At 54.6% G+C, this 25806-nt stretch overlaps 1 protein-coding gene across 4 annotated transcripts in view; it reads left to right on the top strand.

Moving 5' to 3' along the window:
• Positions 1-25806, top strand: part of AFAP1 (actin filament associated protein 1) — a 148014-nt gene that overhangs the window by 20107 nt on the left and 102101 nt on the right. The window contains exon 2 of one of the 4 annotated variants that reach the window (XM_045474654.1): positions 11698-11955. The exons of the other annotated variants lie outside the window; for them this stretch is intronic. The gene's annotated coding sequence lies outside the window, so the exon portion shown is untranslated. The remainder of the gene's footprint in view (positions 1-11697; positions 11956-25806) is intronic. 4 annotated transcript variants of the gene reach the window in all.

Here is a 25806-nt window from a genome sequence, read left to right as displayed (position 1 = left end):
GCTGAGGGGCCGTGGGGGTCAGGCTAGCAGGGCTCTGACGTTTGTGGGTTGATACACATGCTTTGCTAGCGCAGTGAGAAAGCATTATGGAATGTGCAAAGAGACAGGACAGAGCAGGGGACACGGGCTAGGGGTCCCCGTGACTGGGGTGTAAATGTTTCTGTGACCGGGCAGCATCTGATTTGTGCCCACGCTGTTGGCTTTCCGCTAGGCACTTTCTCTGCTATTTTGGCCAGTTTTATTTGGGTGTCTCCTGTGCAGAAGGCATGACCTCAGCCTCTGCCACCAAGTATTTATAGCAGTTGGTACCTCCTATGTGGGTCACTTTCTCTGCTGTGGTTTCTTTAAGGAAATTGTAGCTCTCTTACCCAAAAGCACACCCCGCCCGCCCATTTCAAGGTGTCAGCCTTGAACCCATTTCTGAACACCTGGGGAGAGGCTGTCCTGAGTTGGGGGGGGGGGGAGGCACCTGCCCGCTCCGACTGGTGGGGCCCGATGATTGCCTGAGTGAAGGAGGTCGGCAGTGAGTGCCGTCAGCGCATCTCCCTCCGCTGTCTCCCTCTCTTCCTCCTCCTCCCCTGTGTTTTGCTCTAAACGTTTCTTATTAAAAATTGAGCAAGTTTTTTGTTGTTGTTGCTGTCCTTTGCTAACCGCTAACCGCATGTGGGGTGAGCCTGGGAAAGCGAAAAAGAAAGTTTTCACTTCCCTTCGATGACCGTGATGCTAGGTCCGGAGGGGCTTACTGCGTGCCGGGCACTGTGAGGCCACGAGGCCCACATTCGCTTTCAGTTCGCACTGTTCACTGGCCGAGAGAGGTGGGGTTTATCCCCGACTGCTGATGAGGGCGGTTAGCTCCAAGGGGTTGAGGGAGCCTCCCAGAGTCACAGAGCCGAAAGTGGCAGTGCGGAAGCCAGCACAGATCGTCTGAGTCAGAGGATGTGACCCCACGGGCTCCTGACTCCTGGAGGGTCCAAGAGCTGAACGTGGGTCAGAATGGCCACGAGGTGGTCGCCTTTTCATAGCTTTGCCATTGACCAAACTGCCCTGCGGTCACTGAGTGCAAAGTGTTCTCATGTTGAGCGTGTAGACGTCAGCCCTAACGTTTCACAAGAGAGAGCACTTCAGGTTTGCGTTAGCACAGATGTTAACTATCCGCTCACGGCGTTTATGGTGAGGACCTCTTCCCCCAATAAGTGGGAAACAAACCCTAATCAGGACACACACATGCCCGTTGTTTTCCTCGCTGCATGTTTTAGCTGGTTGTTTAGGCTTCATTTGTGATATTCATGTCAATAGTATCCACCATAGGTGGAAATCAGAATTTTAAGGTAAGAATACTCAGAACTATGCTCTTTCAAACTTTGAAACTGGACACTTCACATTGCCCCGAATAGAGTTGGAGTTAAAGTTTCCCAAACAAGACTCACCTGTCTTGGGGTGAGGTCCTGGCATCGCTCTCGCTGCATCGCAGAGTGGAGCTGGTGGCCCGGAGCGCCTGGCCATCCGCGGGCCACCAAATGAGCCCTGGCCTAAGTCTCAACCGTAAACAAGAATGAACTCAAGGTGGATTGCAGACTTAAGTAGAAGATGTAAAACTATAAAACCTGAGGAAGAAAAACAGACATCCTGGAGATGTAGGGCTTGGCAGGGAGCCCTCACTCCCGCCGCGCAGTGACGCGCGGTCCGCGGAACGGAGAGCTGGTGGGCGGCTTCATCTGCGTTAAAAGCTTTTGCTCTCCCAAAGAGGAGCCGCAGACCGGGAGGAGATATTACAAGCCGTGTATATGGTAAAGGACCCTTATCCAGAATGCGTAAAACTCTCTCCAAGTTCAGCAAACAAGCAATGCAGTTAGAAAACAGGCGGAGGACATGAAGAGCCCTTTCGTCACGGAGCACGTGCAGGTGGCCAGCGCGCACTCGAAAGGTACTTGAACTTCACCAACCGTCAGGGAAACGCGAACTCGACCCCAGCGAGGTGTCACGACGCACCTGCGAGAGTGGCCAGCATAAGGGCTGGCGGGGACGCGGAGAAACGGGACCCCTCACACGTGGCCTCGGGGGAGGGGGGCGGTGATGGGACCAGAGCTGTGGACAGCAGTCTGGCAGTTTCTGACGAAGCAGAACAAGCCACCACCGCGTGACTCAGCAAGTGCCACCCCCCCCCCCCACCCGGGCGTCTGTCCCCGGGACGCGCAGACTCGTGTTCACGCAGAGCCCACCCACAGGAGTCCCGGCGGCCTTACCACACGGGAGCCAGAAACCGGAAACGCCCAGGTGTCCTCCAGGGGGCGTCTGGTCGAACAGTGGTGCAGCCACGGTGTGGAACTCGACTCCCCGGTGACAGGGAGCAGGTCACTGACACGCGTCACCACCTGGGTGAGTCTCCAGAGAATTACACTGAGTGAGAAAAAGCAATTTGCAAAGATTTGATACTGTAAGATTCCATTTATATAACATTCATGAAGTGACAAAATTACAGAGATGGTGACCAGAGGAGGGTCAGGGCTTAGGAGGCAGGGAGGAGATGGGAGGGAGGGAGGTGTGGCTGTAAGGGGGCCACAGGAAGGGTCCCCGTGGTGGGAGAAATGTTCTGCATCTTACCCATGTCAGTGTCAGGATGCTGGCGTGATGGTCCCTGTGGTTTTGTGGGACGTCACCCCGGGAGAGATTGGGTAAAGAGTACATGAGATCTCTCCGTATTTGCTGTTACAATGGCATGTAAATCTACCATTATTCCAAAATAAAAAGTTGAATTATTGAAAAGATACTGGTTGCTGAGCATTTGATTTCATCATCCATGGGAAAACTCTTCTAGAGGATATATGTATGGACTTTTTGGCCCTTTAAAAAATTTTTCATGTTCTTCCAAAAAATGTTATATGCACATTGCAAAGAAATCAAATAATGCAGAAATATACACAGATAAATGTTTTTTAAAAAATTACCCAAAACTCGCCCTTCACAAATTACCATAAATGTAAAGTTTTTAAATACACTCTTTCTGTCCCCACACATTTAATTTGTTCTTTCCTTCTGGACACTATCAGGGCAGTGCTCGCCCTCATTCTGGCATCAGGAATCCAAAGCTTGGAGAGTTTGGGGGACTCGATCAGCGTCGGGTACCGAGATAGTGTCCAGAAACAGAACCAGCCCCCGAGTGTTAATAGTGCCTCACCTGGGGCCTGCCCTGCCTCTGTCTTCTCCCTTGTCCCTCACCGTGGCCCTTTGGTCCACGTACATACCACTGTCACTCGGGGGCTTGTTGGAAATCAAACTGTCGTGGCCCTCACCTTTGGACTTGGGACTTTTGCTCAGGTGACCCCTGCATGGTCCTTGTGATGCCCTGGAGGACTGAAGGTGCCGTGCCTTCTGGACGACGTCGGAACGGTGGGTGGGGGGGGGCCCTGAACACTAGGAGATGTGAGCGACCTCAACCGCTGCTTCTGCGGTTCCCGCCTAGTCCTCGCTTCCGTCGTGATTCACGGACTGACCATTTGTGCAGTTCGCCTCCCTTGTTGGCTTTGAGCTCATGTTTAGCAGCACCTTGTGGGGGCTGATGTGGCACCCGGCACATCCAGACGCTCGGATGCTTGTGGACGAAGTAGGTGAGTCTGTGAACTGAACACGGTTGTTGATGGTGGCCCGGTTTCTGTCCCTGCCTCCGGAACCCAGAGACCCGCTACCTAATGGCCGTTTCCACCCCGGTCCATTTCCTTCCTTCCTCCTGTTGTCTCTTCCGCGGACATCCCCGAAGTGTGTAGCCTGTGCTGGACTCTGGAATCAAAGATGGTGAAGTGGGTTCCTCACTTGGTCCTCATGCTTCTCAAGTCAAATATTCCCTCATTTCTCCTCCAAGCTGCTTCTCCTGCCCTGGTTTTACTTGGTTAGCGGCGTCCGTCCTCGTCAGCCCTTTCCACTGGAAGCCTCCCCCTTCTCGCTCGCTCCCCTTCCCCCGTCCCGATGTCTAACTGGACTCCATGCGCATTGCTCGTCTGTGTGGTCCCCCCGTTTCAGCCCTGGCTTGGCACCTCGCCCGGCCGCGGCTGCACTGCCGCGGTAGCCAAGTTCACTCTCTCTCTGCCTCGTCAGAGAGCTCTCTGCACCCATTCTGCACGTTGCTGTCAGAACCCACGCAGACCATGCTGCCCTGCGTAGCCTGCTCGGGTAAGCACATGCTTTCTGATGGAAATGCTGGACTTGTCCCCGGCGTGGCGAGGGCCCTGGAGGACAGACCTGCTTTCTGCACTCCCGAGAGGAGGTGAGGGTCTCTGCCGGGACCGCGGGGGGATGCTGGCAACAGGATGGGTTCTGGAATCAAGAGACCTTGTGCCCCAGTTCCAATAGTAGCTGGGCATCCTTGGGAAAGTCCCTGAGGGTCTGTGACGTTTGGTGACCTCATCTAAAAAGTGGGCACAATGAAACGCACTCAGTGTGTCACACGAGGTTGCCAGGAGGCACCTGCGTGGTGCACGGTGGAGATGCTTTGCCGTCCAAACCTCACAGACGCGGGGACTGGCGCTGGGGGAGCAGCATTTCTGGAATTCTTGTGTGAAACTCTTTAAAGCATGTCTGCCTGGTGACCCCAGTGAGCACCTGTGTTGCACATCCTGTGTCATGGGCGGGGGGAACGTGTTCTGTTTTATGCCGAGTTAGAGATGCCCCACCGGACACCCCCCCCCCCCCACACACACACACTGACCTAGAGAGAGAAGGCTCTTTCCTGCCTGTATTTGGTGGCATTGCCCGAATGCTTTAGGGATGGGAATGCGCAGTGAATTCTGGAGAGGAAAGCTGTCTTCCCTGCTGGCTACCCAGTCCGCACTCCTGGGGAGGACCTGCGTGGAGTTGCTCTGTGGTAGTGGCCAGAGCCTTTCCTAACCCATCTGCCCACAGAAGTGAGCAGTGGGACAAGCGGGAGATCTGCTAGAGACAGATGGATGCGTTAGCCCCGTGCATCTGTGGCCCTCCTGGCCTCGGAACGACCCGTGACACTGGATAGCTGTCTGGGGACCGCTGGGCCAGCCGAGGGCGGGAAGCAGCCAGAGGAGGAAAGGGAGCCATCGCCCAGGGGGAAGGTTCCTAGCCTCCCTGTGATAGTGTTGGCCTCGTCTGTGGCGTGGCGACCGACAGCCAAGGGGTCGGTGACGGTTAGAGCCGAGGGGGCTCGCGGTAAACGGCAGCTGGGAGTCAGTGGGGTGTGCAGCGAAGAAGGTGCCCCGGGTGCCTGCGGAATGGATGAGCGATCGCTGGCGGTACCCCTTCTTTCTGATGGTGTCCCCTTGGCTGTCGTGTGCGCGCCCTGGCCACCTGGCCGGCTGATTGCTGCCTTCTCTGCTCGCACTTTTGATCCTCGGGAGAGGGAAAAGGTGCCTCGGGTACTTCACTGGTGGACGGCAGAAAGCCCTTTTTTTTAGACCCTGGAGCCTGAACTAACTCCTGCATTGATGCTTTACCCTCTCATCAGCTGCTGGCCCGACCGTGACCGGGGAGAAGAGACTTACCTGCCGGGACACTGCTCGTTGTTCGGCAGTGGTACCAGGACAGGAGTCCCCGGCCCCCTGCCCCCCGGCTGAGCTCTGCCTCTCTCGTTTCCACTCTTGATCCAATGGTGAACCCGCAGGGCAGCCGGGCACTCTTTCTGGGGGAGGGCGCACGTGGAGTGTGACAGCCGGCCACGCCCTGAGGTTCTCATTTCTGCAGCCTCTCACGGCCCAGAGTGAGTCCCCTGGCTACTGACAGGGAGGCTAAAGGAAGTTGTTTGTATGTAAACTTACACAAGAGCACTTTTTCCACTGGCAATTTATTTGGTTTGGACTGGAATACATCTCTGACGTTAGAGTCTTTATCCTAAAGGCAGAGAAAACTGTAAACCCTTTTTTTGGGGGGTGGGGTGGGTGGCGAGCACTCTTACTCAGCCTGGGTCCCTCAGACTTAAGAGTTCCAGCGAGTGTTTGGGGAGCTGAGCCGAAGCATGCGAGAATCTGGGGCAGTGGTTCCCCACCCTGGCTGCGTCCGGGGCCGGGGCTCTGGGAAGAGCTGCGTGCTCCCTGCACACCGGCTGAAATAGGCTCTTCAGGCACGGAGCCTGGGCGGCTGTAGGTCTGGAAAGCTCCCCCTGGTAATCCCGATGGACAGTGAAGGTTGAGAACCAGTGTCAAGGTTGAGTGGGCGTTCCAGGTGGCACGAGTGCCCCCTGCTTTCCCCAGCTCAGACTGGCTTTGGGTGCTGTGGGCCGATTAGAGAATATTGTGCAAATAGATGCCACGTTCTGTGAACATCTGCCAGTGATTCTGTTTATTCCGGGGTCTACCCACCCCACTTTCCTTCACAGAATAATTGGAGGTAGTTGTGCAGAATTACACCAGACTACTGGTTTGATTGGCACAAAATGGTCTCGTGTGTGAGGTGCTCTATGGTACTGATTGTCCTCGTCTGTTCCCGCTCCGTGCCACACAGCCATTCATGCGGGGACCGGGGAGGCAGGCTGCCTGGGTTTTGCTAACTGTGTAATTTGGGGCAAGTTTTAAAACTTGTGTAGACCTCACTTTCTTCATCTATGAAATGGGATGACAGGAGCCCTTATCATCTCACAGGATTGTTCTGATGTTTAAATGCAAACATGTCTTGGGACACCTGGGTGGCTCAGTCGGTTGAGCATCTGACTTCAGCTCAGGTCATGATCTCGCGGTCCGTGAATTCGAGCCCCACGTCGGGCTCTGTACCCACAGCTCAGAGCCTGGAGCCTGCTTCCGATTCTGTGTCTCCCTCTCTCTCTGCCCCTCCCCCACTTGTGCTCTGTCACTCTCTCTCTCAAAAATAAGCAAACATTAAAAAAGACAAATCAATACAAACATGTCTGAAAAGCGTATAGCTTGGTACCTCTTCCTAGCACATGGTAAGTGCTCAGTAATTTCCATGATCTTGTAATGGAAATATCAGAGCTGATAAATTGGTCAAAGAGAATTCATCCTTAGCCCTTGCAGTTCTAACTGGTAGGGTTAATTCACCACTTAAATGTCGGCCTCTAGAGTACCTTGAATTTCAAATGAGTGTAGCCACGGGAGTTCCTCATTGGAACGTTGCCCCTAAATGCTGGTTTTAGTCTGTATTCATGAGCAATCCTGGAGCCTTACCTCTTTCTTTGGTTTCTTCTCCTGCACACTGCTCTGCGGTGACTTCTGGCGCGGAAGTCCCCATACAGCACCTCATCAGCGGCCGAAGGGACGTGGTCACGCACTGTAGGACGCATGTGTTATCCGCGGACCGCCTGGTTAGGTGCATCCCTCAGCGGCCAGGGCTGGTTTTTCTCTGCTTTCTCACCAAACCTAATCTTGTTTTCATCTGTTCCCCATTAGACTCCAAGCTCCACAGGAACAGGGACTCTGGCTCCTGTCACTGCCAGGTCATCTGCACTTGGCCGTGTCTAGCACATAGTAGGTGCTCACGAAATACTTAGCAAATGAAATCTAGGAGAACACAGGATAAATCCGCACGATAAGATTTAAGCCGTGTGGTATGAAACCTCATCAACAAAACGTAGTGAATTGGTTTTGTTAATGCGGGTTTAAAATGTTTGAGTAGCTGAGTTCATTATTACCGAGTGTCGCATAGGCTGGGCATTGGGGATAGAAAGGTGATAACAGCTGATGCCTGCCTTCGCGGACTTGCGGTCTAGGGAGGCAGGTGGACATGTGGCTGTGCTATATATACGGTAAGTATTACGATGAAGGGCGCGCTGTGGACCACAGGGCGGGTTTGTGCTTCATGAACACAGGCAGCAAGTCAAAATGCAGCTGAAGTTACACGTTCATGCTCGTACAGTTGATGGGAAGTGCCTGTCTTTGAGTGAATGAATAAATAAATACATAAATACATGAAAGGTGCTAAATAAACTCTTGAGTGGCCTTCGTGTGGATGGAGTGGCTTTCGCGTGGCCCTTGCTTTACCTTTCTTCCTCAGGAAAAGAGAAAGGCAGAGCAGTGCTGCTGCAGGGGCTCTGGAGTGGGGCCGGGCCAGGGGGTTCTGGCTTCGGCTCTGTCACTAGGCCAGGCTGTCCTGCAGTCAGCTTGCTGTGCTGTAGCAGGAGGGTTGGGCCGTTCGATGCGCGTGGCCTCTTTTAGTTCTGACCCCAGACTCATCGTCTCCAGCCGTCTTCCTTGGGAGTGGAGAAGGAGTATGGCAGCCGGGGAGTTGTTTACCTACATTCACTGGGACCTCGCAGCCTGATTTGGGGGGAAAGCCCCGGGAGAAGTGTTGCTTGCCCATCTGGCGCCCAGCTGAGGGGGGCACGCAGGCGTGTTAACTTTCCGTGGTGTGAGTACAAGCTTCGGAAAGGTCAGAGCGCCACTGGAGTCAGCTGGAGAGAGGCAGAGGACAAGGTGCCACGGGTGACAGTGAGTGTGCTGGCAGCGGGGTTCTCTGGCTCTTCCGTGAATTCGTTTCTCAGGGACTCTGACGTCAGACGGTTTCTGTGGTTTAGGCCGCGAACATCTCGTATCGTCACACGACCCTTGAGTGCCCTCTGCGCTCTGCCGTGCCCTTGCGCTCTGCCGTAGATGCCAGCTCCTGAGTCGAGCCGTAGACAGCGCCTTGGTTGCTTAGCCGTGCTGTGAGTTTGGATGACTTCAGGCCCATCCGGGAAAGACAAAATGTGGTCTTGCAGCGTCAGTGGGCTCTCTCAGTCAGAGAGCTTTGTCATCCCTCAGCGGAGTGACACAACACAGGTCCTGAGCTGTCTGAGGCCCTCCAGCCCTGGATGCTGAGGTTGCCCAATGACACTGCCTGTACTCCAGGGGTGGGAGAATGTGGGAGGAACGTGTGTTGCAAAACTCAGGGGATTTTTTATATTTATTTACTTTTGGGAGAGTGCAAGCAGGGGCGGTGCAGAGAGAGGGGGACAGAGGATCCGAAGCGGGCTCTGTGCTGACGGGCTGACAGCAGCAAGCCCGACGTGGGTCCCGAACTCCCCAACTGAGAGATCGTGAGCTGAGCCGAAGTCAGTTGCTCAACCGACTGAGCCACCCAGGAGCCTGGCAAAGCTCAGTTTTACATGGTTGTTGTTAATGGTGATAATGGCTTCTTACATTTGTGTTTCACTTCACGGTTCACAAACAAGTTTACAATCCATCGTCTCATTTCACCCTCTCTGCAGTTCTGTGAAAAAGGCAGGTCAGTTTTTACATCTCTTGTTTTTCCAGTGGTTTTATTGGTGCTCCCAGAAGATCAGAGACTTAACCAAGGACTGTCATGCACAGCATGGTGACCTTAGTTAACAATACCATTTTGCATATTTGAAAGCTGCTAAGAGAGTAGATCTTGAAAGTTCTCATCCCGAGAAAAGGAAATTTTGTAATTGTGTGCAGTAAGAGATGTTAACTAGATCTACTGTGGCGGTTGGTCGTGACACATACAAATATCAGATCATTACGTTGTACCCCTGAAAGTAACATAATGTAATATGTCAGTAGCACCTCAATTAAAAAAATAAAATAAATAAAGAAGAGTCTTAACCAAGGTCATGGACCGAGCTAGGGGCCCTGGGGGCCCTGTGTCTTCCTTGCTGTGCTACCAGGGCTCTGGGCTACGTAGTCTCCTAAAAACCCGTCGCCCATTTGGGGAGTTCTTGGGGTGTTTCTGCTCCGTTTGGAGGCTTTCGGTTTCCTGTTCTCTGTTCCTTCCTCCGGATGCCTGGATGTTCCTGAAGCTCCCGGGTCGTCCCTGTGCTTGGGGGCCTTCCTCGCCTGCACGTGGTGTGTGTGTGCTAACCCCTCTGGACGAGCCCTTGACTACAGGCGCCTCCCCTGTGCCTGCCCCCACACTTCAGCTTGACCCCATGTGCACCTCTGATCACTTCTTATAGAATAAGGGGTGTTCTGGGTGCACTGGGTTCTTTTTTTTTTTTTTTTAAATTCAAGTTAGTTAGAGCCAAAGCTAAGCAATCAGCACGCTGCTTTAAAACTGTGATTGTGTAGCCTTCCCTCCCCCAGCGCGAGCTCCTCAAGGGTGTGGCCACACCACGTCCCTCTGTGTTGTCACCGGGCAGCTGGGTGGGTGTCTGGGGCATGGTCAGATTCAAGTGCCTAAATTCAAGTAAGGCCAGCAGAGGTGTGACATCTGGAAAATGACAAAGCCAAAGGAATTTTTACCTAAGATGTTCACAAAAGAATGTTTTAGAAGGTTGACCTGTTTCTTAGTGGGAGTTTTAGTTTCGGCCCAGAGAGCAGCTGTGTGCCCAGAAGGCTTTGGGGTTTCGCTGTGTGACAGGTGAAGTTAATTGTAGTGTGACCATGTTATCCTTCTGTGGCTTCAGTAGACCTTTCTCCCAAATGGAACAGCTTTTTCTATGAAAGTCACCCTTCCTGTTGGAGACGTGTCCCAGGAGTGCTGTGCAAGGATCTCCTGTTGGTTTAAACCCAGAGGTTACCTGCCGAGAAGCATACCCTCTGCTTTCGGCTCAAGGAGCAGAGTCCGGTTTCTGCCTCCATGAGCGAAGGGCAGCAGAGCATCCTCAAGGCCAGACCGCAAGACACTCACTCGTCTGCATCGTGGCCGTTCTCGAATGCTGTCTCAGGTGTCTGTGTTGGGATTTCCGTGAAGCTTTGGGAGCCGAGCAGGGATGTGCACATTACGGCGTTAATGGGCTCTGCTTGGGTCTGTTCCTCCCCGCTGACCGGCTTCTCGGAATTTGGGCAAGCCACACAGGGTCACCGAATGACCCTCCTTCTCTCTTATGCTTCTTTTGAAGGGTTTTTGCAACAGCCAGTAACGTAATATGGAAACATATGTAATTATTTTGGAAGCATGTTTAACTTAGTCACGCACTGAGCGCTTGGCACTGTTTTAATACCGCCAGAATGTGGCATCTGAAAGTTACTTGGGAATGCTGCTGGAATAAAATTCACTAGGCTTGCCGAGGAGGAGAGAGGAGTATCTGGTCAGGGAGAATCTTGCTCAGCTTACCGACGTGCAGATTAGAGTCTCATTTACATCTTCTCAAAGGCCCTAAGATTCGTATGAATTATTTTACAAAAGTGATCTCCACAGTTCAAAATATTTTCTGTGGCTGGGCATGGTTCTGAGAAAGTCACAGACATTGGTTCATTAAATTCTCATTACAGCCCCAAGAGGATTGTAATCCTGCTGTTTCGGTCCTTATCTTACAGCTAAGGAAACTGAGGCACAGGGAACGGAAGGAACTTGCCCGAGGTCACAAGGCTCTCGTGTGATAGTCCTGGGATTGCAGCCTGGGCCTCAGTCCCAGAGTCTTTTCTCTGAGCCCCCACTGGGAAGCTGCACCTGCCGTGACCACACCTTCCGCACGATTTCTTCCTTGAGTGATCAGTACACCCTCTGAGCTCTGCCGAGCCACATCTGTTTTATTTACCGCCGTACTCCCTGGGCCGGACACATATGTGTAATAGCCGACACATACGAGGCACTTGTGGAATGATTTTGTGATATCAGAGTGGTTTCTGACATTAATATCTTCACACTAAACAAAACTCTTGTACCTCTGTTTTCTCACCTGACCCTTACAGCTGTGCGGTAGGCAGTGTTTTCCCTCCCCTTTTACACAAGAGAGTGTCACCCTGTGGATGGCATCTGGTCGAGTCATGGGTTGAGTTCCTGGTTACATATCTCCCCTGCCGCCCCCAACTCCATACCTGTTTTGTTTTGTTTTTTTTTTTTAACTTTCAGATTCTTCTGAAATTCTTTCTTTGGTGAGGGTCATCAGAAGGAAGCACAGGTAAGAAGATTTCATGATCTTCAAAATTCAGTGGCGTTAAAATAAGAAACTGTCTTGACAAGAACTGTCACGCTATCTGCTGGGGGTGCTTGGAACAGAGATCTTTGCGTTACAAACAAAACAGTGCCTGCCCGGAACCATGCCAGAGGTGAACTCAGACTATCTGGCTTGTTCGATTGGGGGTAGAGCTGGAAAGCTTGAGGACACAGGTGAGTTTTTGTCCCAGCACTTCCCCCCCAGGACGCCCGTCCCACCGTGGTTCTTCTGCGTCCTCTCCCACCCTGCTCTGCTCTCTCCCTCTAGCTAATGCCAGTGCCCTGGCGTGCGTCTTCTTATGGCCTGTGTGAATATCAGAATTCCCCTGTATGTAATCTGAAAATTGATACGTAGGCGAAATAAGCGAAACAGAGCTTTTAAAAGAGTGTAAGGCACCTTCTGGATCGTAAAGGAGACACATGTTCATAGTGGAATGTTTGGAAACAAGAGGATACAGAAGAAAATAGGTCTCAGAAGCAGAAATCACCGCTATGGACGTTTCGGCCTTGTGCAGAACACTGACGTCTGGGACTTCCTCGTCAGGACGGCGCCCACCACCGGGACTGGGTAGGGCAGCTCACTGTGCCTGAGCGGTTTTGCGCAGACAGCACGGTGCGCGTCTACACGCCCGCTTTCCTCCCGGGAGTCTGGAACCGGTAGGTGCCAGGCAGAGGGGGGCCCTGTGCCCAGCCCCCGACGAAACCCCTGACGCCGGGTCTCTCGTGAGCTTCCTCGTGACGGCACTTCCCACGTGTGTCCTGTGTCCTGTGTCCCATGTGACTCTGCTGCGAGGGAGACTGGAGGCTCGCACCTGCCACCCTTTGCTCCCGGCGCCTTTCCCTTTGCTGAGGGTACTTTGTGTCTTCTCGCCCTGACGGATCTTAGCTCCGAGTACGCCTGTGTGCGGAGGCCCCTCGGGTCCTCCTGCCCGTCCTCGAACCTGGGGTGGTCTTGGGGACCCTTGACCAAGGCCTGTTTCTTGTCTGTTTCCAAGCATAACAATATGGTATATTTTTTCATAAAACGGGTTTTATTTCTTTTTGAGATCTCTCTTTTTTCCCACAAACACGAGTGAGCATTTTGTCATATGTCGTTAAATGTTCTTTCAAAACAGGATCTGCACTCAAATCGTACCTTCAGCGTCTATGCGACGTGGGATGCTGGAGTCTTGCAGTTCATGTGCTGCTGCGGGTAACGAGAGTCCTTGTTTGTAGTCAGGGTGCATCCCAGCGAAGGTTGTTCCTGGGGCGGGGTGAGAGAGGGCGCGGGGGTGTGTGTGATCTTGGCAGACACCGGTAAGGGTTCCTGAGAAAGGCGGCTTCCACCGGCCCAGGTGTCAGCCGCGCTCGAGAGTAGCCGTCCCACCAGCTCCTCTCCAGTGCCGAGTCTTAGCAGTGAAAGCAGTTTGTCAGTTGGATAAATACTAGACGGTATCCTTTTGATTTGCGTTTTTGACTATTAGTGAGGTTTCAGTGATTGATTTTCTTTTCTGACTTGCCTGTTGGTGTCTTTTGCCTAGAGAGTTTCTCATCCCGTGCTCAGGTATCTTGTGACTATTCTGGGCCGGGGTAGTGACCTCCCAGGGAAAAGCCTGTATCCCTACTCCGCTGGATCCGCCGGGGCCTCTGGCGTGGCTTCCGGTGGGAGGCGTGACTTCTGATGCCCGTTAATGAGGTGCATCCTTAACCGAAGCCCCGATGTACGCACTGGGGTTGGTACTCACCACGGGAGAGAGCCAGCGGAGTCCTGCGGAAGACAGACCCAGCGGTGGCGGTTTCTGTGGGGGAGAGTGGCAGTGAGGGGGCCCTCTGTACATTTATCACTTTCTGTAGTGGTACACACATCTCCACCAGGATGCAGGCGTGTGTATTCCTCATGAAATCTACAGCTCAGAATGTGAAAGCCTTACCAAGTGAACTAATCCCCAGTGATTACGAAAGCAACTCGAGACGGTAGTGCGGACAGGAAGGCACAGAGGGGGACCGTGCCGGCTGCAGTGGCAGTGCGGAGGCAGATGTGGGGGGAGGATGTCAGGGTCAGCAGGGCGAGGGGCAGGGGGGAAGCCGAGGAGGCAGCGGACTGCGATGCGGGTGTTCAGAGCCTCGGCTGGCCTGGGTGGTGTTCGGGAGCAGGGACTGCCCGACTGAGCGTCCCCTTTCGGACTGACGTCGTCAGGCCTCTTCCCCCCTTTCGGGGTTCAGGCTGCCGGGGGGAAGGGTGGGGCCAACCCCAGAGAGCTGGACCACGCTCCCTGCAGCACGTCTCTGCTCGAAGAGGAATCAAATACCACGTTTGTGTCTACCGGCAGCTGACCCCGCGTGGGCACGCGGAGCTGGTGGCCGGGATGTGCGTCTCGAAGCTGGGTTTGTGGGACAAGCCGAGTCTTTACTTTGATGGTTTACGTGAGGTGGCAGGGAGGGCGTGCCATGGATTGCGGTGGGTGCAGTAGCTGAAGCCCCCCAAGCCCCTCGGGCGATAGAGCAGTGATGGATGGTCTCTCACTCGTGTGTGCGCAGCGGGCTTCTTTCTACACCCATGGAGGCGGCTCTGGGGGGATGTGTGACGTGGTCAGCACCGGCTGTCTCGGAGGAAGGGGTTGGGATTGGAGATTATAGCGGAGGGAGAATTTCACTGTTTTGTATGGATCCGAATCCGAATATTTGCTATGTGATTATTTCATGAGTCTTGGTTACATTTAAATTTTAACGTTTGTAATGAAAGCAGCATGCCCTTTTGAAAATTGGGGAAAAAAGCACGAAATGGTCTGTGACCACAATCTTTCTGTGCTTCAGTTTCCTCATCTGCAAATTGGGGAATGATATGGTACTGATTTTATAGGGTTGTAATAAGAGTTCAGTGAGATAAAACTCAAAGCCTGGCACCTCCTGAGTGCGTAATAAATTACTTCAACATTCGGGGGGCACCTGGGTGGCTCAGTCAGTTGAGCGTCCGACTTTGGCTCAGGTCAAGATCTCATAATTCACGAGTTCGAGCCCCGCGTCGGGCTCTGTGCGGACAGCTCTGAGCCTGGAGCTGCTTCGGATTCTGTGTCTCCATTCTCTCTGTTCCTACCCCACTTGCCCTCTGTCTCTCTCTCTCAAAAACGAATACACATCAGAAAAGTTAAAATAAATTCAACGTTCGAGAAGAAAGAGAACGTGAGTGGGTCATCTTGGCTTCCGCTGTATCATTGTCTCTGGGCTGTGGTGGTCTGAATTCAGCCCCATGTAGAAACGCGATGGAAAAGAATTGCTTTGGGTATCGGGAGACTCTGGCCGTGGACGGGGCTCTCTCCTCGCGTGTGACCCCGTGTGCGATGGGAGCGGAGGCTCGTTCGTGTGGCTGGGGTCCCCGTGGCGGGGCTGCCGGGAGGGCCCCAGGACATGCAGCAAACACGCCAGCCGTGGCATTACGAGGAGGAGCAGGTGGACACGGGAAGCAGAAGTTTCCAGAGAACACAGCGCCGCCTGCCCTGTGCGGAGAGAAGCTTCCTCCCCTGTTCCTTTCCACCTTAAAGGAGAACCAGCCGGTCCGGATCCACCCACCCAATGCCCCCGTGTGCTGTGTGCGCATGTCGATTCGGCCCCTTGCCGTTTGCCGGATCACAGCGGCAGCCGTGGAAGGGCCAGCTTGCCTCGATTTGTGGGTCTGGGTGTTTACGCTCTTTATACACAGAAAAGGCGTGGAAGGCCGTGTGTGGCAAGCTGGCAGATCCAGCAAAACGCGGACGGTTCCGTTGGCACGGTTTGCTTGAGCACGGGCTCAACGCAGTCCCATAAACAGACACATCGGCCCGTATTTCAGAGCTTCTCTTAAAAAAAGGCGTTCCGCCATCGGCCATATGGCTTACGGGTTTTCCTTGAAATGCGTGAGTTTGATGGTCAGACATCTGAAATCCGAAGCCGTAACCGTCTTAAAACAGTTTTATCCGCCCCCCCCCCCGCCCCCTGTTTCCATTAAGAGAGGAATCGAGGGAGCACCGTGTCACTTTACATAGGCTTTTGTCAGTCTGTCCTATTCCCCGTTGACCTGTCATAACGTCAGCATCTGTGCGGGTGGGGCGGAGACCCTTTTCTCCTCTTTCCCGTTGCCTTGTCCTCTCCGGCTTTGATCCCTCCCTTTGTCTGTTCGCACCTACAGAAACGTGGGCTCGAAGACCTGGGTTATTGTCTCACGGCCGCTGCTCTGTCGGCCGTCCTGGTGCACCGACGACGAGTGTCTGTTGCGTGAACGTGCTGGCCGAAACGGCTGCTCTTGTGCCGTGTCCTGAAACAGGCTTTTAGAAGCTGCGAGAAGAGGGCGTGGAGGCCGCGAGCCGCTGGGGCCGCACGGGTGGCTGCGGGATGTGTCGTCAGCCCACATACTGACGCTGCAGGAGGGCGGGGTGCGTGAGCGGAAACGTGTAGACCACGTCTTCGGGAAATTAGCTGACGGTCACAGCTGCCACGTGTGTGCGTGTGCAGCGTTGCTGGGGCTCGGCACCACAGCCCTTTCATCCCGGTGCAGGTGGAAAATGCGGCGTGAGGCACCAGAAAGTGGCTAGGCCAGTGTCGCCTGGTTGCACGGGGGCCGGAGCCTTTCAACTGCTCACCTCACCGCCCGCCTTATAGCTCGGACCATCCTCCCTGACTCTGAATATGCAGTAATGGGGAGAAACGTACCCCGATGTCACGGGTGCAGAGAAAAAAAACCCAGCAGCCTAGAATCATGTTCACAAGTCTTGTACCTAGAGAAAGTAGTGATTTTTTTTTTTTTTTTACCATGCCTTTAAATTTCCCAATACCTTATCTTTTCTCCTAAGTTTTATAAAACAGTACAAAAGAAGGCGTTTGGGGAACAGCGACTTGAGAAAAAGGGGAAATGTCAGATAGACAATTGCCGTTTTTATTTTATTCTCAGCCTAGAAATTAAGCACTTTGGACTCCTGTGTAAGGTACAGCTTGAACTATTGTGTGGCCAGTCATTACGCATAATTTCAGAACAGCAGGTGCAAACACCAAATCTGCCCTCTAATGGCGGCCTTATTAATTTTAAATTCAAATGGCAGGAGAAGCAGATGGCGAGGCGGGCTGCGTATTTAGATGTTTGGTCATTGACAGCTCTTTACTTCCGTGCATTATGTTGGACCCGGAGGCTGGCTGAGCTCACAGAGAACTGATCGTGATCTGTCGCCTCGCCAGCTGGGCTCTTTTTCACGCTGGGTCCAGAAGGGTTGCTCTCCTGCAGTCAGTGAAGATAGGTTGCTGATTGTTTTGGAATCACGACGGGTTATTTATGCCATCCAAAATTCTGAGGCAAAGCTGTCAGATGGCTGTCTTCTGTATGTATTTCAAATCCGCATTTCAAGTGTACGTAAGCTAATTAAGGTCTTCTTTAATGGGTAATTGAGCATATTATTGATCGATGTGCAAAGAGGTGTCCGTACTCCGCTGCATGGTCCCTGGCACTTTGCACGAGGATGTGAGCCTTAGAACGTAAGCTGGACTTTCTGAATGATTACCCAGGAGTGAGGCCGAGCACCGAGAGGAACACTTATTAAAACGATATCCCTTAATTTTGTGCAAGTGCGGATTTTACAGCAGTGTTTAAAAGGCAGCAGCAGAATTGGCCCAGCACCCCCACCGCCTTGTGTAAAAATCCACAGGTGCTCTCCGGGCCGGTGTGCTCCCTGCCTTTCTCACCACAGGCTGTGCACCTGCTCTCCTGCTTACCTTCCCTACCTGTTCCCGCTCCTCTGGGCTCTCCTCAAAGGGGGCGGTCTGGCCACGGCTTCCCTGAGCTGCGTAGGACTGTGGCCTGAAAAGTGGCCCCACTGCCCGCCTGCCGTCCTGCGGGGGCCAGCCTTGCCAGCTGCTGCGGTCTGGTCACCGAGTGGCACCGAATGCACGTCGTTCTATAAAACCGGAGGCCACAACGGTGGCAGGAGAGATCGCTTCGTCAGGATGCTCTGGGCATTTTAATCATGGGGGAAAGTCATGGGAAAATATGTGATTCCTGAAATGTGGTGTCAGAGGGAAGTCAGGGACTTGCCGTGGAATGACAGCGGAGGAAGGGAGTGGAGGGGTAACAGGCGCGCTGGCATCTAGTGACTGGGCACTTCCTCCGTGTCCCTGCTGGGTGCAGGCGGACACGCGCCCACATCCCACCTGTGACTTGGAATCTGGCCTCGCAGTCACGTTTCAAGTGCCACGGTCATGTCCCTTCTCGTGTGGCAGGTCTGCAGCTGCGTTCAGCCCTGTGGAAGACACTGTGGTGCTCCTCGGGGAGGTGAGTCCTGCCACCGGGGTCCTGGACCAGGCCGTGCCACCCTTTCACTGCAGCCTCGCAGCCAGGCCGCCTTTGGACCTGCTTCTCGAGCCTCGAAGTCCTGTTTCCTCTGCGTCCTGCACATATTCAGTCCGTCATTCGTTGTTGAGTTTCGCCGAGTTAACCGCGTTGTGGCTGTGTGACCAGACTCCCGAGTCCACGCACGGCAACGTGGATGCATTTCGTGGTCTTCAAGGTCCCGCTTACAGTTTCTTGTGGGCTGTACGACAGGCTTTCAGAATCACACTCTGGGTGCCGCGTTCATGAGGGTTTACTTGTCAAGGCTACTCTGGTCAGAGCCTGCGTAGGGGGAGCAGGGCAGGCGGGGACGGGGGCGGTGGTCTGCCTGCTGCCAGTGCACTCTCCAGCTTGTTTGGCTGGGCCACTTTTCTGACCTTGTGGGGGTTGTCTCTGCATTAAGTTTGCAGCTAATGCTGGAAGAGTGGCCATTGGCATAGAGATACTAGAAGGACAGTTTGCTAAATAGACTGCACTGGAGAAATTTATTTTTATGTTTTATTTTTTAAATTTTTTGAATGTTTATTCATTTTTGAAAGAGACAGAGACAGAGTGTGAGCAGGGTGGGCCAGAGAGAGAGGGAGACACAGAATCCGAAGCAGCTCCAGGCTTCGAGCTGTCAGCACAGAGCCCGATGTGGGGCTTGAACCCACGAACCGTGAGATCATGACCTGAGCGGAAGTCGGACGCTTAACCGCCTGAGCCCCCCAGGCTCCCCTGCGGTGGAGACATTTATGCACGGGCAGCATGGGAGGCACTCTGGTGTGTGGCGTGTTCTTTACGGCCTCTCCTTGCAGCATTACAGATTTCTGGAGGATTCTGTGATAACCGGAGTCGCCAAGGGTGTCATTCTTACGGGCTGTAGGCAGTCAGGATTTATTCGGTGTTAATGTGATAGTGGCGGTGTTGTTCCTGGCCACGTATGTGAATTAGACGTTCTCCTGGCAGGGCCGCCGGAGGCGTTTGCTGTGGCTCACGCTTGAGGGGGTACGTGCACTTGGACCGGTGTGGACCGCGAGCGAGTGAGACCCAGCCAGGTGCTCTCAGCCCAGTTGTTCACCCATCACTGTTCCACCTGCCAGTCAGACTCCGGACGATGTCCCCTCCACGCACAGCCCCCCACTCACCCCCACGTTCACACCCCCTCACATGCACGCACCCCACACCCACGCACACACAGTCCACACTCATACCCACGCTCACACATACACACACCCCACACTCACCCCCGCAACCCCCACGCTGACCCCACCACCCCACGTGCACACACACAACTTCCTTCTTAACTCCCTGGGCCCTGGGCGGCCACTGTCAGGTCTCTATTTGCCTTACCTGCTTCCAGCACTTTCCCAGCCCACTGGCCCTCTTGTTCTTACCTCCCAGTTATCTGTTGTCCCCAGTCGGCCTGCTGGCCTCGGCTTCTGGTGTTGGAGGCTCTTGGGGCTGGGAGCCACCCTCACAATGATCAGGGTTTTCCAGAGCTCGTTTTATCAGGCCCCGGGGATGGGAGAGAGGCTGAGGCTTATCGGCCGTGCACGCTGTTGGATAACGATGGGACTTTGTCCTGCACAGGGAGACTTCGGCGTGCATGGTGGTAAAGAACACGTTGACTTCTGCCCTTCTGGGGAGAGACGGTTTGTGACCTGAGCCTTGCTTCCAACCAGAAAAGCATGGCTTGCACACCGTCTTGTTGTGTTACTGAGTATTGCTGGACGAGCTGTTCTTGACCTGCTCGCTCACTCGTCCACGGTTTATTGAGCTGGGCCTGTATTCCTGCTGCCCCTGGGACTGGCCCTGAGGGAGTGGATGGCCTGGGCGCACACATGTGCACAGAGCCTTGAAAGTGTGGTCACGGGGTGCCTGCAAGACACAGGACTGAGGTTCTGGGCCGCCTCGCCGAGCTGCGTGTCCCTGTAGCCCTGCGTCCCCGCCAAAGCACGCGTCACGTTATTCTGAAATTCTCTGCTTGTGTATCTGTCCTTCCCGTTAAACGGAGAGCTCTCGCAGGACAGTCTGTGGGACCTGCGTCCCCTATTTTTACACCCCCCTTGCCAAGCTCGGTCCGACCAAAGAAAGACAAGGGCTCTTTACCGTTTTCTGAAAATCAGCGGGGCTGAGCGGAGGGGTCCCCCCAGTTGGGGGGCTGCAGGGAGACAGGATGGACTCCGAAGGAGGGAGTGAGTTTCGTTTGGTTTTGTTTTTCACTCTTTCATTTGAAACAACTCGGACTTAGGGAAAAGTTGCAAAAATCACACAAAGAATTCCTGTATGCTCTTCAGCGGATTCCCCAGACATCTTAGATTTGTGCTTCCGCCCTCCCTCCTTCCCTCTCTTTCTTTGTCTTGTTTGTGTGTGTGTGTGTATATTCATTCGTTCATCCGTTCGTTCGTTCATTCATTCGTTCCCAACTGTTTCTAGTGAGGCTAGGTTGCAGGGGTGAGGTGAAGAAGTGGAGAGGAGGTGGGTTGGGAGCTCTCTCAGCAACCTGGGCTGGCGAACGCAGAGGTTGGGCCTGGTGGGAAATGACAAGGGAGGCGAGAAGCGGGTAGTCTGCTGTGTTTTCAAAGGAGACCCCGTAAGATGTGCTGACCGGTTGGGTGAGAGGCTTCGCGGGTTTTGGCCTGAGTGACTGGCAGGCCGGCGACGCCATTACCAAGATGGGGAAGGGCCAGCAGGAGCCCTCGCGCCAGGGGGTCGGTGGCTGGTGGCAGGGCTAGGACTGAGGTGCAAGCCCGAGGCCCTGGAGTGCGGGGGGCAGGGGGAGAGGCGGGGAGGAGCAGAAACCAAGACCGCAAAGAACATGAGCAATTCACATAGGATTAGCTGATTTGATTCACAAGCAAAGAGGCAACAAAGGTGTAGGGCGTCTCCCGCTCACTCCTGCGGGACGGGGCCTGCCTGTGTCACACGGTGTCCACCACGTGGACAGCAGCTGCCTCACGTCGGCAGGTACACTGAGCTCCCTCTCATGTCCCGGTTCTCCTAGTGCGCCATCTGTGTCCCCTGGCCTTCGCTTTCACAGCTGTTTGTCACCTGTCCCCTGCGCCCGAGTGTCTCCTGCATGCGATCCCATCTCTCTGGCATTCCTCAGGAAGGCTGGATTCGGCTCTGTTTCCCCACAGAGGGCAGCTGGAAGTGTGGACGGGGTCTCAGCTCAAGACGGGAATTTAGGGGCCGTGACAAATGGTAGTTAGATTCATGGAGTCGGAGGAAATCACCCGGATGAGTGTGATGATGAGGGAAAAAGCCCCGGGTCCAGGAAGATGCATGGCAGTAGCGGAGGAGGCCCGTCAACCGAAGGGAAGGAAGCGGTATCTCGGGAAACACAGGAGAAACCGTGTCCAGAGGGTGGGCGATGGGGGTGTGGTCAGATGCCGTCCCGTCGATGAAGTGAGGACGGTCCCGGGGGGGGGGCGGCGGGACGTGGGAGCCCAGCACAGTGGGGAGGAAGGGAGTTGGGGGCGGTGTAGACCCCTCTTTGGAGGGAGCTGGTGGATTAAGTAAGGTTACTCTAGATGGTTTGTCACGATGGCGTGAGCAGGACTTAGTTCATTCTGTATCCTCTGGATCCTCATCCTGGGGGGCGGGTTAACGTCCTACACCCAGAAAACTAAGTGTGTGTTAGAAATCTCTGAATTGTGGCTTATGCTGTATTTTGGACACTGTGAGGGACATGTTTTCCTGCAGGAATAGGGCCCTTTGCATCGACTTTGAAAAGAACTACTTCGAAGAGGGACACACACTTTCACGCGGAAATGGTAACGTGACGGCATAGTTTTCTGCTTTACTGAAGCCAGGATTACTGAGCTGGGGGTTCCTGAAGTTGCTGGTACTTTTACGAGGTTGCTGTGGTTACTCTGTCACTTGCGAGCCTTGTGTCTTCGAGCGACTTACCCTTCCAGGAAGCCCTTTCCTCTTCTGTGAAATAACGTCTCCGCAGATACTACCGTCATTTAAAGCAGCGTTATGACGTGTTTGGAAGAGGGGTTCTCACTAGGTTGGGGGGGGCTCTCGTGACATCTACAGGGGAGGTGAGGCTTGGTGTCTCCGGGCAGACGCCTACAGTTCACTGAGGCCGGACTGCGTAGCCGCTGCTCCGTTCTAGGCAAGTTGCTATCGTCTCGTTTAATCCTTGTACCTGCCCTTTAAAGCAGAGATTAAACTTTACAAAATGCTCTTTTACAGATAATTATACTGATGATGGTGATGGTAGCGGTCACGGTTTGCTCACGGCTTATCCGGTGCTAAATGTTTCACCAGGCACATCTCAGCAGAGCCCTGGTGGCGAGGCCCTGTCCTTCGTTCCCATTCTGCAGAGGGAGGAGCGATGATGTCGCCGTGTCCTCGAGGCCACAGCTAGGAGGTGGGGGAGTGGAATTTCAAGCCAGTGGCTTCAACTCCGGAGTCCGCTGGTTCTGTGTGTGACCACAATTTCGTCATTGCATTTTGTCAGAACCCGAATCTCATGTGTCCTGGGAGCTGGCAGCTCCAGACCCTGAGAAGCTATTGTGAGGCCAACCGTCTCCTTTAATTGACTTCCACTGACACACAGACATATGTTACCCAGCCTTTGGTGCCCACCGGCCCTCCCCATCCACACGGGCGCGGTGGGGGCCCCATCTGCCAGGGGGTAGGGGCAGGGCGACAGATGGCCTTTCAGTCCGCTTTCCCCGCAGACAGACCCGTCGGCCCCGTCCTCCCCGTGCGGTCTGAGCCTCGGTTCTGTTCCTGCTGTCAGGAGCCCCAGAGGAGCACAGAGGGACCCGGATGGAGGTAGAGCCCGCGGCCTTGGCCCTTTGCGATGACCAGACGATAGGACCAAATTCACCCGAAGCCCTAACGCCAGCTTCTCCGCTGCTGGGCTGCTCCCTCACTGTGAGTCGGGTTTCCATGCGGGGCAAGAGCAGTTGTGGGGGCAGGTGGCTCGGGTGCACGTCACGTTCGGCCGGTGTCCCCGTGAGGCCGGCTCCACACTCTCAGCAGGAAGACGTGAGCCTCAGAAGCGGATTCGGTCTTCCATTTCCGATTGTGTTTCAGCTCTTAGCAGACTTGCCTCACAAGTCCTTGCCCTGGGGGCGCCCGGGGGGCTCCGTCGGTCGAGCTTCTGACTTCAGCTCAGGTCACGATCTCACAGCTCATGAGTTCGAGCCCCGCGTCAGGCTCTGCTGACAGCTCGGAGCCCGGAGCCTCCTTCAGAGTCTGTGTCTCCTTCTCTCTCTGCCCCTCCCCTGGTTGCACTCTTTCTCTCTCTTTCTCTTAAAAATAAATAAACATTAAAACAAAACCAAATCCAAACCAAACCCTTGCCCTGTCGCGACTGCCCCTGCAGTGTTGGGATCGTATGCTGGCCCTTGGCTTTCAGGCTCACTTTTCTGGACCTCGTTTCCCTGAACCCCCTTCCCGCGTGGCGAAGATTTTAGGCTTTAGGCTCCGGTAGCCGCCCCCGTGGACCAGGGGTGAGTGGGCGTGGCTGGGTGCCAACCAAACTGTGTGCAGAGGCTTCGGGCCAGATTGGGCCCGCGGCGGGTTTGTCCCCACTGAGAGGCAGGAGTCGTTTTCAGTCTGGTTGGACCTGGCCGTTCAGAGCTTAGCCAGAGGCCAAACGTGTCTTTGGGGGGCTTCGTTCCTGGGCTAACCGTCCCCTCTCCTGATGACTTTGCTGGAGGCTTGAATCCAGTTTGCGGTGAGCGTCCCGCCCCGCTTGTGGGTGGGTGGAGGCTTCACGGCAGCAACGCTGTCCCGATTTCTTCCAGGAGCCCTGCTGCTGGCTGGCCGGTTGGTCCACTGGGTCTGCAGACTCAGTGAGGGCCGGGTTCGGGCCCGGCGGGACCGGACCCAGCAGGATCGCGTCACCTGGGAGCTCCTTAGGAACGCAGCCCCCCGGGGCCCCCTTACCTGCGGAATCAATCTGCATTTCCACAGGAACACCCCCCCCCCCCCCCCCCCCCCCCCCCGCCGGCTGTATTCCCCTGGCAGAGTGAGAGTTCCAGTCTGGAGGACAGGGAGGAAGCATTTTAAAAATACTTTTATCTCTGGTTTTTTAATATTAAAATATAATTCTGCAACGTGAGAGCTGTGAAGGCAACTCTGTGTCTTTACACACACGAGAGTCATCACGGACTGTTATTTTCCTGACAGAGAGGGGCTGTCCGGCCTGCTAATGCAGAGTGGCGTAGAAAGTTCTAGACTAGCGAAACAATACGAGGCAGAAGTTACTGCCCCCCCTCCCCCCTGGGGCGTCACTGGGCACACTGCCTTGCTCTCTCGTGCCTCAGTCTCTCCTGTATAATACGAGCCGTGGATGGCAGCCAGAGTTTGACTAAAGTTCCCCCTGGTTGCGAGAATTCTATTTGGTCTTTTTCTGGCGTGCGCTTTGATCCTGCCCCCTGCCCCTGCCGTCCATTCCCCCGTCCTCACACGTTCCCTCTCCTCCCTTCCCGCTTTCGACCGAGGACTGCGGTTCGGGCACAGCTGGCGGGGCCAGGGGAGCCATCTGAAATGCGTGGTCACCATAGAGCTGCAGAAGCGGCGCAGGGAAGAGCTTGAATTCGGGGAGGACTGCTTCGAGCTTGTGGGAGGTGAGCCGGCTTCGCCCGGTGGGCACGTCCGGAGTCTGAGGGCACTGTCCTCGGTGTCCTGGGGCCCTGCCTCCCAATGTCCGCGGGTCGTCCAAAGCCGCGTCTCAGATGACTCAGGTAAGTGTGGCTGCAGGGCTCGGACCATCTAGCTGGAAGCGAAAAAGGTGGAGCTTAGGAGGAAACATCCCTTGTCTCCGTTCCTGGAAACGTGGGCTCTTGCAGCTGGCGTGGGCCTCCCTCTCCCTCCGCCTGCCCTTCTCCCACCGCCCGGGGAGAGCGAGGTCTGCGAGCTGCTTCCCCACTCTGGAACCTCCTAGCCGCCCCTCCCCCACGAACCCTCTGTCCCCGCAGTCACTGGGGACATCTGCAGGGCCTTGGGCTCTCTGAGCCGGCAGCTGGTGGCTGCCTCGTGGGCCAGAGGCTCATCTTTCATTCTGTGTGGAGAGGCCTCGGGTTCTTTTAAAGCGACGCCTCTGCATTCGGAGGTGGTGCCCGGCCTCTTCTGTGCCCTGAGTTAGCACCATCCCCGCGGGTTGTGGAGGTAGGGTTGTTTCAGAGAAAGAGAACCTTCTGGGCAACTAGACTCTTCTGTCGGTCCTTTCTGTGCTCTTGGCCTGAAAGTCCCTGCTCCTCCCCTACCTTCAGCGTCTGTGTTCATAAAACCATAGTATTAAGGGCGCCTGGGTGGCTAGGGTGATTAAGCATCTGACTCTGATTCAGCCCAGGTCATGATCCCAGGGTCGTGGGATCGAGCCCTACTTTGGGCTCCATGCTAAGTATGGAGCCTGCTTGGGATTCTCTGTCCCTCTCTCTCTCTGTCTCTGTCTCTCTCACTCTCCTTCTTCCCCTCCCTCTGCTCATGTTCTCTCTCTGTCTCTCTCAAAATAAATAAAACTTAAAAAAAAAACAAAAACACCCCGCATAGTATTAGGTGAGATACTGCCCAGCTTTCGGAGCCTCTCCCTGAAGAGGGAACCGAGTCAGCGGGGAGACAGATGTGCCCAGAGAGGGTGGGTGGGCTCCGTACCTCGCTGCCTGCCCCTGGAACTCTGTGAGGAGGCAGAGGCTGGCGGGGGAGGCGGGGACCCGGGCTTCACGCGGCCCCTCCATGCTTGCTGGACA

The sequence above is a fragment of the Leopardus geoffroyi genome, chromosome B1 (genome assembly GCF_018350155.1).
Source record: "Leopardus geoffroyi isolate Oge1 chromosome B1, O.geoffroyi_Oge1_pat1.0, whole genome shotgun sequence".
NCBI classification, from domain to species: domain Eukaryota; kingdom Metazoa; phylum Chordata; class Mammalia; order Carnivora; family Felidae; genus Leopardus; species Leopardus geoffroyi.
The sequence above is the reverse complement of the archived record's forward strand: the minus strand, read 5'-3'. Positions and strand labels throughout refer to the sequence as shown.